At 32.8% G+C, this 9462-nt stretch overlaps 1 pseudogene; it reads right to left on the minus strand.

Moving 5' to 3' along the window:
• Positions 1-7886: 7886 nt before the first annotated feature.
• Positions 7887-8632, minus strand: LOC139494635 (uncharacterized; annotated as a pseudogene).
• Between the last annotated feature and the right edge of the window lie 830 nt (positions 8633-9462).

Consider the following 9462-nt stretch of genomic DNA (forward strand, 5'->3'; position numbering starts at 1 on the left):
GCGATATGGGCTTTGGTGATTGTTGAAGGCCGTACGGTGATCTATAGTTGTTAATGTCTGTGCTATTTTGGTCTCTTGTTGACAGTTGTCTCATTGGCAATCATACCACATCTTTTTTTTTAATAATGATAGTGCAGTAAATAAGATGGCAAACTTTATCACATTTACCTTTCTATTCGACATAAGCCAAAACAAAGACCAGATTTTAAGGTGATCCTTTTTGAGTTATTATAACATTTTATTATGACTGTTTTTAAAACTGAACTATTCTTCGATTGCCAAATGATTCACAAAAACTTGATAATAAGGTTTACGTATGGCTAAGTAAAGGATATATTCTATACATTTTTTCTATAAGTAAACTGAAAGCCTTCTTTCTCCCAGTTTCCTCCCACTGTCACTTTAGATATCACCTTTAAAATTCCCGATTTGTGCTCCTCATTTCAAATCATGTCATTATATATTTCTGTGTTAACATATATAAAAGACGTCAACATAAGGACAGTCCATATCTTTTTGAAATAGACACATATTTGAGAAAAAAAGGACATAGACTGTTTCCTTCTATGTCATAAAATAGACAAACGCTACCTGACTATGCGGTATGTTTAATCGATTATTTGCACAAAATTGTAATTTGGAAACCTACAGTAACCCGATGTAACTATCCATTAGCTTTACAACCGATATTTTCCTGAGAAGAAAACTAGATCCACTTCTTTATAAAATTTGCAGTAAATACAGCGTGATTTCTGATCATGTATGTGTTGAACTTTTGTCCATGATATAAATTTTAATTAACCGATTGCGTATTGTCTTATAAGAGCTGAACTTACATATATGTCAGTTTCTTAATATCTGTTCAGATAAAAAAAAATACCGCTTTGATTTTCTTAATTGCTTTGTTGGTTTCGATTTCCACCATTATAACAACATACATTCTTAATCAATTTCTGAAACATATTAAAAAAATTGACTGCAATTACAAATAAAAATTACAATTTTAATGAATTATCCTTATACTTCATGCTTTATATGTGAAACAAAACAGTGTGATTAATGATCTATGCAAAGTTTATACAGAAACATTGTGAATTCCCTTTAAATATATTACTTTTAACTATAATACATTTGATATACGATTTTCAGAAGTCTTATCTTGATACTATAATTATTCAGATTCCTCAAGCTTCAAACGGCGATACATTAATAGTACCTAGAGTTACAAATGCCACTACTGGTTTGTATTCTTGTATTGCGACAAATGATGCTGGGACAAGTCAGGCCAATATTATCTTGAAGGCAACCTATGGTAAGATATGAATATAACACTTTTTTTAAATTTTGCCGTGAATTATGAATCCAAAAATGCGCAAAAAATCAAGAATATATTAATGAGAGACATAACCGATATTTAACTCTTTTAAATGTATATTGATATTTCGACCAATATTAAACATTCCATTTATTTTATTTTATTATATTTTTTTTGAAAATAGCAATGAATGAAATATATATTTGAGCATTGCAGCTAACGTGAGCTATAATTAAAATATTTTTTAGTGTTGCACTTGACTTAATACGATTAGCTACATTGTAATTGAAACCTGATCTTGCCATTGTAATTTAATAAGAATGATAGAAAATGCCACCATACAAAAGACGTATGTTCTTTCTTCGTATAGTCACAAGATTGTTGCACACTTACTGCCCATATTTGCTACAGGATTGTGAATGCTAAATATGTATTCTATGAGTGATGTTGAACAGTGTGTTTCAATGAACTTTTTTATTTTTTTAGATCCCCCTAAAATTGTCAGTCCACCATTACCTAGCATAAGTGTAGCGGGTGAATCACACAATTTTACATGCAGAGCTACAGGACACCCTATTCCGGTTATTTCATGGAACTTTGATTCGGTATAAGTTATTTGAGCACAGTTACTTCATTATGTTCATTGAAAACAACCATCTTATCAGGCAATGAAAGTATGAAAAATGATGAAATATAGAGGAATATAATATCTTTTTTTTTCATTTTGAATTGTATGAACATCTTTCGATTTGTTCTTTTTTTTTTTTGTAAACTAGTATGTAATATACACATTCAAATATTAGCCTGCATGAATGATTAATGATTTAGATAAAATTGAGAATGGAAATGGGGAATGTGCCAAAGAGACAACAACTCGACCATAGAGCAGACAACAGCAGAAGGTCACCAATCATAACATATATGAGAAGAACATAACCCGTGTCATGCCAACAACTGGTTTATTAATAATAAATATGTTTAGTTCCGATGCAAAGAACCTATAAGTGAATCAATATTAACGCCAAAATATGCAATCTTTAATGACCTGACAACAGTATCGTAACTATGTCCTTTCTTAATAAGTCTATTTAAAGGTTGTGTTAGCTTCTGAGCACAGATCTAAAACAAAACAATTGACATTTGTTTCCCTTTGTTCATAGTTCTCTCGACTGCCAAGCGGGTTACCTCGACATGTTACATTTAATAATGGAGTTGTATTAAAGTTAGTGAATATGCAAGAATCCGGTGTATTGAGGTGTACTGCAGAAAATAAGTTTGGATCAGACACAAAATCAGCGCATGTTATCGTGAAGCACTGTAAGTTTGAGTAACGAGAAATACATGGAACCAACTAAGAATTATTGGTGTACCATATATACATATACCAGTTGTTTGCTGTTATTGTCAGATACCTAATGTTCTATGCATACCATTTTGTATGTACGTCAGTTTCAATTTAAATAAAGCATTTGTTTGGACGACAGTAATTTACCTGTGTTAAAATCTCGTAAATCTTTAGAGAGTATACTCTACAAAACCTGAAAAGGTCTGAACTCCAAAAGGAGCACCATCGGATCTCTTGACACAATAAGGGTCTCCTGTACAGATTGACATTCAAACAAAATGTTACAAATAAAAAGAGGAAAAACAATTCAAACGACTGTACTGGTATCTACAGATCTCAGACCCGTGAAAATGTAGTTGATTGAGACGACGACATATATGCCTTAATGTTAACATATTTTGGAGAATGGGTCTTTTAAATTTTCATTAAAGATATAACACATTAAAAACAAAGTGCAAACAATTCAAAATAAGATAAACTGCATGATCGTCGAATAAGATACAAGTTCATCTAACAAAACCATATATAATTATGTCACTATAGTTTAGGTCAAACTTAATGTGTATGCATACATTCCTATAGAAAAGACTATGTAGTAAACATAAATAACCTATATACGTTCCTCTCTATCTTATAATATTAAGTTCATATTGTCTGTGCAATACTATACAATTATAGCATTTGTATGAGGTTGATACAATGATATATTGACCTGAAAGAAGTATATTGACTGAAGACGAAGTCCGAGGTCGAAAGGTTGAGGTTGCTATATCAGCGTGACATCATGATGAAATGAAACATTTATCTTTATTTTTAGCCACTGCAGTAATTGGTTGAATGAGGATAATAGTATGCCTGTTACATCAAAGTGAATAAAAATGTCGTATGATTTAGTAATAACTTTATTTTCTGTAAAAAAAAATGCAAAAAAAATAAATGGACAAATTGAGACATTCTTAATGTACACAAACCAACAAAAAGATTTTATAATGTCAATTATGTTCTGAATTGATTACTCACAACTTCAGCATAGCGATCCTAATCATTACTGAGGTAACTTAATGGATTCCAAAAAAAGACGGAGGGTCATTTGCGGTAGCAAGCGGAAACATGTACGGAAAATATATATCTTGCTTCGTAAAATGAAGAAAATATTTTTGTTCGAAACACACTTAATCAAAACATAGCAGCATCGGTAGAAAGTTTTACATTCCAGACAGAGTTACCGCTAATGGTAAACTATTCTTTTTAAAACTCGAGACCATGTTTAGCTTGTCAATATAGTTTATACAACTGTCTATTGCGGACGATTATGGTCTCCGTTTAAAATTTCTACACATTTAATGATACATTTTCTTTATGTTTTCTTCAAACATCAAAACCATTTCATATATTCATATTTCAATATTCATTCAAACGTCCATCTGCATCTAATAACTCATCCAAGAAAATCACACAAGTTTCTTCAATACAACAAAAGTCCGTATCGGGACTCCATCAAACTAAAAATCAAAATCAACAACAATCTACAAAACACAATAAATACATTATTATTACAATTTATCTTGTCACATCATTAAACTGTCTTACTCAAATCTATCAAATGGGTGGGGTGGGGTGGAGATATGTATAACGAAACGGAGGTATGCTACTCTGAAAGGCAGAACGTCGAATAACTAGTTATAAAAATATCTATTATTTATAATGAGATCCTGCACGAGAATCACGATCCTACCCTCTTACAAACGGGTAGGATACCTGCATTGCGACATACAATAGCCAATCAAATCATACAATAACAAACCAGGTATGCAACCATGTGCTCATCAACACGTGTTGAACATAAACAAACACAGACATGTGCTTCCGATACTATTAATAAATATATTTATGTTCTAATTCGCCAAGCTTAACCGAACATAACTTATTAAGTCAATAAAACTCAACACATGTATGCTATAGGAATGAGCTCTCCTTGTGACTTTGTCACTTTCGAAAGGACAAAGTAGATAATAAAAATCGGGTATGAAAATTACAAGCCAAGATTTTTAGTAACGAGCAGTTTTTCAGAAATGTTTTCACGCACAGATCCGTCTTTTGCTGTATCTGAAGACCATCTACCGTGTTTCTTAAATATTCTATCTTGAATAACAGCAGCAGCCGCAGCTGTTGCTCCACCTGCTCTTAAACTATGCAAACCAAATTTTGATTTGTCTAATCCCAAAGATTCTAAGGTCTCTAACAGTATTTCTCTTGCTCTTGTATAAGACAAAGGCCTATGACCCCTTAGCATGTACGTGTTAGTCTTTTTACGGTATACAACTGATCTAAATATGAATTCTATAGAATCGTTTTTAATGTTCGCTCGGTTTAAGTATGTCTCTAACATTGGAACTGGATAGGTTACCGAATATGTTTTGGAAATATACACATAAGTTCCTGCTCTTTGTTGGTACGTTTTGCTTTTTTCGATGAATAAAGACATATATAATGAATGAAATGAAACGTCTGACCTTTTAAATTAACTAATTCTGAAAATCTTTAAAATCCGGCATAGCTAACGAGACACTATCATGCTATTCTTCTATGGTTTAAAGTACTATTTGTATTGCCGTATTTCAAAACCAGTTGATTAAGAATATGAGGAGTTATTGGTTCCTACTTGTTTACAATGTGATGACAAATTGACTCTTGTGTACCTTCTTTTACGGAAGTACAAATAAAAGAATCACAAGGATTTGCATATCCAGCTAATTTGTGTGACCATTGAATGCCATAATATGCTTCATCTATCTTTGCAAAAGAATTATAATTTTTTCGTAAGTGAATCAAATATAATGAGACATTATAATCTAATGCCGGTAAAGGCTTTATATTAAATAAATTACACCATTTACAAAAGCTATTAAATACATACCTGTATTTATTTCTAGTATTATCAGCTCTAGAAATTTAAACTAAACAATAATCTGGAAGACATTTTGCAAGGTTGCTAAGAGATTCATTATGTGGTATATTATACTTAGACCAACGACCAGTACTAAAAACATCTGCAAAACGATAAATAAAATAAACAAATAATAACATTATAAAACTTTTTTTTATATATATATATATATATATACAAAATTTTATATCTCGTGTACATCGTACTAGTCAATAGACCTTGTTATATCAACATATATAGCCGTGTCAGAACCAATTTTGCATTACAATGCAAATTTCCCATATTGTAAACAATTAACAATATGTACATAAATTCGAACATCATTAAGTCGCATTCATCTTAATTGCCAGTATATCAGACTTAAAATGCTTGGTACCAAAAATGGAGTTTTTATTCTGTCCTTGAATAAATATATTTTGACCTGATGGAAAATCAAGAACTTCTATAACGTAAGGTTTACATTCCAATCTTCTGTTAAAAATCAAAGACCAAAATGCCGATGATGGCCATTTTGGAACGATCAATGTTCCCTCAGCTCTACAGAGAATGAGGTGTTTAATGCTTTTAGCCACTAAACTTATCGGAGGAACAATCCAATTATTTTCCAAAGTCCAATTTTGGGCGAAAGCGTCATTAGCAGTGCTTCCTGGATTCCAAAATTTTGAGTTGAACCTTTTCAATTTTTTATTATGAAAATTAGCAAATCTATCTATTGTGTAAGGACCTCAAATTTCATTCATGAAAGTAAAAAACTGAAACGAGGTTTGCCAGTCATCAATATCAACCATTTTAGATATGAAATCAGCTTTGAAATTTTCACACCGAGGTATCCAAGTGGGACACAACGTGATACCCGACCTTGTACATATTCTAAAAATATCATACGCTAAATGTTGTAAATATAACTTTGTGCTGCCTTTATTGATTATATTTACACAATTTTGGTTGTCTGTATGCCATTTAACTATTTTACATTTCAGATCGGGTTCAAATGAATTCAACGATAACTGAATAGCCCTGAGTTCACGCCAAGTGGAACTCAATTTTTTCTTATTTTCCTTCAACATACAATGAAAAATCTTTTCATTCGATTCAACAGTATACGCACCTAAGGCTATATTACTTGCATCTGAATATACCATAATTCTCGGTAAAGAATCATTCAATAAACGCTTCTCATTAAGCGCCAACAAATTTTCCTGCCAAAATTTCAATTCAGATAATACACATTTTTCATATACCCAATAGAGTTTTGAATCCCAAGTTTTTTCTGTTTTCTATCGATAAATATATATGCCTCGTCATTAAATGTGTGACGTTACCCATAACTGGTGACATTGATATAATTCTTCCGGCAAAATGAGCCAGCATACGTGCGTTCAAATTTGAAAATGATTTTAGTATAATATCAAGAGAATCTTTAGTGTCATTAATTATGCGCTCTGGCACCTTTAAAGTAAAATCTTTTGAATCCCAATTCAACCCTAACCATTTTTAACACTGAACTGGTTCAAAAATTGATTGTTCTTCATTGACAATAAATCCAGCCAGTTTAAGTGAAGACTTTACCAATTCAGAAGTATCTTTACAATTTTGATAACCTTCATATACTTTACCATTTGTCTCAAACTTTTAGTGAATATATAGGGGGCGCTACTTAAACCAAAAGCTAGTACAGAAAAGCAGTAGAACTTGTTATTCCAGGAAAAACTTAAATATGTTTGTTGTTCTTTACAGATGTCAAAATGAGAATATCCTGATTTTAAATCAAACTTAATTAGAAAATGATCTTTTTGGAAGAATTCCATTACAATTTTCTAATCCTCAAATTCTACCTTGTTTTTCAAAACATAGAAATTCAATTCACTTAAATCTAAAATCAGACGCTTTTTATCAGTCTTTTGTGTAGCAACACTGAGAGGATTAACCACGAATGGTTGAAATGTTACTTCTAGAATACAGCCATTGCTAATTAGCTCGGTTGCCGCTTCATTTACAAACAAACTATTTTCTAAGGCAGATTTATTATTCCGAAATTTCATTGGAGGGGGTTGTTTCATAAATGGAATTATATAACCCTTTTCAATGGTGTCCAAAACAATTTGTTGGCCCCAATGTGTTTCCAGAACTCTACATGTTTAAATAAGCTTGATTTTACTCCTTTAGCGATTTTTGAAAAATCTATATTATCAAAATATTTAACATGTTGAAAGAGAACATTAATATGACCAAATAACATTAAATTGTCAACAAAAGTAATACACTCATATTGTATCTTTTTACTTTGACAAGGTTCCAAAGGTTGGTTTGTTTGTAGCTTTTGGGCAGTTTCTCTTGAAGTGGCCAGTTTGATGACACTCGTAACCGGTGTCGTATGGGGTCGCCTTGCGGCGATAGAACCTCGGAAAGGGCTGCTGGGTAGCGTTGTAAGGCTGATAATAACTGTTACCAGTATCAGTAGAGTTGGCAGGTCTAGAAACGGTGGCGGACGGCTTTGGGTACAGTTTTCCACGGGTTTTCTTTTCTTTGATTGTCTTGAGGGCCCTGTTTTCTGCTTACCGCAAACGTTTTTGATCTTCTGAGTCTGATGCAAGGTCATCACTTTCGTATTCTCGGACTGTGGACCAGCATGCTTGCGACTTGTCGGCAATCCGAATCAATTTATTCCTCCTGTTGATTTTTTGAATAAGGCCAATATCTAATTGGTGCTTACGGAATCTTCCGCGGATGTACGTTTCTGAAGTTTCTGCAATTCGGAAACAATATCTGAGTTGAATGAATATTGAATCTGATTCCCCTAACCCTTAAGCTTAAAGGACAGTTCTTTCTTGAGGTTCTTAGCTAGGGAGTCGTTCCCGGAGACTAACTCGTTCTTCAGAGAAGAAATCTTACTATCAAAATAAGAAGTAAAAAGTTCGAAAGTTTGATCCCTTATTTGTGGTACAGAACTAGACTGGGCACCTGAACGTACTGGTGGCTCGTGCAAAAGCAAAGTATCCTCGTCGTCTGAGTGGTTTTCGGTCATTATATGTATAACGAAACGGAGATATGCTACTCTGAAAGGCAGAACGTCAAATAACTAGTTATAAAAATATCTATTATTTATAATGAGATTCTGCACGAGAATCACGATCCTACCCTCGTACAAACGGGTAGGATACCTGCATTGCGACATACGATCGCCAATTAAATCATACAATAACAAACCAGGTATGCAACAATGTGCTCATCAACACGTGTTGAACATAAACAAACACAGACATGTGCTTCCGATACTATTAATAAATATATTTACAAATTCCTTGATTGAAAGAAAAAACCCGCATACAACTGTTAAAGGATTTGAAATTATTGTTAGCGAATAGCATTTCCAATTTTCCCGGATTTGTAGGAATGTATGTGACTACTCTGAGATAATTGTTGTTCAACGAAGTATAACAACCGAAGTCCCTATGGCAAACACTGCACAATCAATCAGTTGGCTTATGACTTTTATGACTTCATGCAGGAACTTCTTAGGAAGAAAGACAAGAAGTTCGCAATATCCTTTAACTCTACTTTCCGCTATATAGATGATATTCTTTCACTAAATAATTCAAAATTTGGTGGCTATATGAAACCCATCTATCCCATCGAACTTGAGATAAAAGATACTACAGATACAGTTAAGTCAGTCTCATATCTTGACTTGCATCTAGAAATTGAGGGTCGGTTCTAAACAAAACTTTACGACAAAAGAAATGATTTAAGCTTTCCAATTGTGAACTTTCCATTTCTAAGTCGCAACATTCCAGCAGCACCTGCATACGAGGTATATATCTCCCAAATGATACGATATTCCCGTGCTTGCATTTC

This window comes from Mytilus edulis, chromosome 11, assembly GCF_963676685.1.
Source record: "Mytilus edulis chromosome 11, xbMytEdul2.2, whole genome shotgun sequence".
Lineage (NCBI taxonomy): Eukaryota > Metazoa > Mollusca > Bivalvia > Mytilida > Mytilidae > Mytilus > Mytilus edulis.